Source organism: Mangifera indica, chromosome 16 (genome assembly GCF_011075055.1).
Source record: "Mangifera indica cultivar Alphonso chromosome 16, CATAS_Mindica_2.1, whole genome shotgun sequence".
Lineage (NCBI taxonomy): Eukaryota > Viridiplantae > Streptophyta > Magnoliopsida > Sapindales > Anacardiaceae > Mangifera > Mangifera indica.
In genome coordinates this window covers 8,583,612-8,587,236 of record NC_058152.1, presented here as the reverse complement: position 1 = coordinate 8,587,236, position 3,625 = coordinate 8,583,612, and positions in this window count along the sequence as shown.

The following is a 3,625-nucleotide window of genomic DNA, read 5'->3' as shown; positions in this document are numbered from 1 at the left end:
TTTATAGTAAACAGTAAATTCTAACGGTGAATAATAGCTCTGAGAGGTAAAAATTAGCCAACAAATCAAACAAACAACCTACGCTCTTATACCAAATGGTGCATTTCCATCAAGACAATGCAACAACACACAAACTCAACTCTGGAAATTACTGTTTATATGGCACAATAGCAATTTTTATGTCAATTTTAACCAGTCAAATGAACTCCAAATCATACAAATTATATATCAATGGAAAAGATACTCAAAGAGCTTTCTAATGGTATATAATAGGAATCACAACTCAATCAACAAGACATTCAAAACTTGTCTCAAAGTTTGCTGGCAAAAACTAGAAATTGCAAAATCATACACTGTGAACAGTATCCGAGGCATACAACACACATTTACACCTTCACACTTTGGATTTCAAAGGTAACAAGAAAATTAACCAAGGCATAAAGGAAAGTTCCACCAACCTTGGGATCTTCCACCACCAATTCTTCCTCCAAGATGAATTGGATAAAGGAACAAACAAAGAAAGAAAAGCTACAAAGCTTTGCTTGAAAACTTCACTATTAAAGAAGTGATGATGTATACGCAGCTCCATTGTCATTTTTGGGTTCCAAACCATCCTTAAGTCTCCATGCAACCTTTGAAGCCAAGAAGAATAAAGTTCTAGCAAATCCCAAGCCAAAGGAAGCATTGCACCTTCAATTTTGGCCCAAAACCACTTTTGGATATAGTCTTATTACATCCACCCAAGGTCCAAATGAATAGCTTGCTCCAATTGATCCAAAAGTGCAACTTTTAAAGTCCATCAATGGCCCAAACGTCCAAACATCATTTTGAGAAGCCCAAAGAGCGCAAAATTGGGTTTTAGTTACATTGGAACTAAGTTAGAATTTAGTTGTTTTAGTTAGGAAACATCATTCCTGAAGTTAAGGAAAAAACAACTAACTTTTGTCTTTAGTTAATTACTATGTATGGGCTTGGTTTAGAATAAATGGCTTAGCTTAATTCATGCCATTTTAGTTGACTTTTGTGGGAAATATTGTATCATTGCCATCCATGCCTCCTATATAAAGGGGTGGATCTTTATTTGTAAAAGTTTTGGTTTTGCTTTTGAATGAAAATTTGAAGAAAGCTTGTTGGATTTTTTTTCTCATTTCCTTTATCCAATTCATCTTGGAGGAAGAATTGGTGATGGAACCCCAAGGTTGGTGGAAATTTCCTTTATGCCTTGGTTACACTTTATGTTTCCTTAGAAATCCAAATTAGAGTGTGTATGTGTGTTAATTTTGATTATGGCAGAGAGTTGCAACATAATTACCATTTCTACCACTGCATTCTACTTGTGATTTGATTGTCTTACTCTACTCCAATTGTATACGTCCATAGCTTGAAAGAAAGTTCTTTGTATTGTGATTATGATGGAATGAATTCGGTTGGATTTGGAGTTGATTTGGTTGGTTAAACTGCAAGAACAAAAAAACTGCTCATACTACATGAACAGTGAAAACAGTTTTTGATTTTTGGTTTCTTATTGCATGTTTGGTTGAATATGCATCACTAAAGTTTACAAGTGAAAAAACCACTCTTATATACAAGAGGAAGTGGCGGCAAAAATGAGCATTAATTAGACAAGTAATCTATGCCCTTCATTTAAGCTTAGCCAATCAAATAAACTAAGGTCATACCATATTAATGAAGAAAATAACAAAAGGGAACAATTTTTCCCTAAAAAGTGGAACTATGTCCACCAACTAAAGTTTTTTTTTTTTTGGTAAGTAATAAATTTATACCAAGAGAAAATGATTTACAATGGCTTATCCTTAGAAAGCCAAACACAAGCATACCTAGGACAAATCCCTAGGTTATGCCAAATCACACACCCAAATTCAACTTTGATACAAAGCACATGGCATCAACTTAACCCTAAAACAAAACATATTACAATACAAACACCACCAAAAACTATTCAAAAATTACATGAGGTATATCCCAATTGTTTGCAAGAAGTACATTTTTACTAGTCTTGTTAACCTTTTTCAAGCAAGAAACTCTAACTCGAACACAATCTTGGATAAGCATTTGAACTCTCTCCCTTGGTAATCCGCCTCTTCCAAAGCAAATGTCATTCCTAGCCTTCCAAATGTGGTATACGGCTACCCCAAAGCAAATCTTACTCAAAATATTCTTGAAGCTATTCTCCTTCCATTTGTTAGCTAATTCCGCAATCAATGAATCCCATGAACTATACATGAGTTGTTGATGGCATAGATTAAGCATTCCATTCCAAATTTGGGAGCTAAAAACACAACTAAAAAAAAGATGATCCATGCTTTCTGAATCCTCATTGCATAATGGGCATACATTATGGGATATAAGGCCTATTCTTGCTAACTTATCCCTTGTCATTAGTTTACCTTTAATGCCCATCCATACAATGAAAGAGTGTCTTAGGAAATGCCTTTTAAACCATACAAGGTTGTGCCAACTAACCTTGTCTTTTCTACTCCTCATTACCTCCCATGCCGATTTGATAGAGAAAGTGCCATTAGTATTAGGGGACCATCTTAAAGAATCCTCCCCTCCCTTTGGGCAGCAAGGGAGAGCTTCTTTATCTCCATAAGGTGGCAAGAATTTGCCGCTGGCCATTTCCACCCATGCTCATCAATGACTTCATTTAATAAAGCATTCTTAGGGATTCCCGAATCATAGATAACCCGGGCACCATACTTATCCAATAACAGTCCATAGGGGTGCCAATTATCAAGCCAAAGAAAAGTGTTTTCCCCATTGCCAATGATTTTCTTGAACTTAGTTTTCATTTGTTGCCTAAGGCCTAGAATCTTCCTCCAAACCCATGAACTCTCACTATTCGGTTTGATCTCCCAAAAACATTTACCTCTAAGCTTGTTTGCCTTAATCCATTCCACCCAAAGTGAATTCCCCTTATCAAGGAGGATCTTCCACATATTCTTGATGATAGCAGCCTTATTCCAAGCTTTGCACCTCATAATGCCAAGACCACCCTCCACTTTAGGAACACATACCTCATCCCAAGCAACTTTGGCCTTTTTTCATCCATAGCAGCACCACTCCAAAGAAAATTCCTCAAAATTCCGTCTATTTCCTTATGGACACTTGAAGGAAGAATAAATATAGAAGACCAATACACTTGAATGCTAAATAGGACAACCTTAATAAGTAAAAGTCTTCCCGCATAAGATAAGAATTTGTTACGCCACGAATTAATTCTCCCAACAATCTTATGAATGAGCAGCTTGCAATCACTTCTTTTGAGCTTTGAAGAAGTTATTGGAACTCCTAGATACTTGAAAGGCAATTCTCCCACCTCCAAATTGATAGAATCCGCAAGTTTGAGCTTCTCCTCTTGGGTTATCTCAGAAAGGTATATGTTGCTTTTGTTGCAATTCATTTGGAGTCTGAACCATTCATGAAAGAGGATTAAGGATCTTTTCATAAGAGTAATGGAATCCACATCTGCCCTACAAAACAACATAAGGTCATCGGCAAAGCACAAATGAGTTAAGTTGTTTTTCTTACACTTCTAATGATGACCAAAAGAAGGAATGTTCTTGAGTTCTCCAAGCATACGGGAAAAGATCTCCATTGCCAT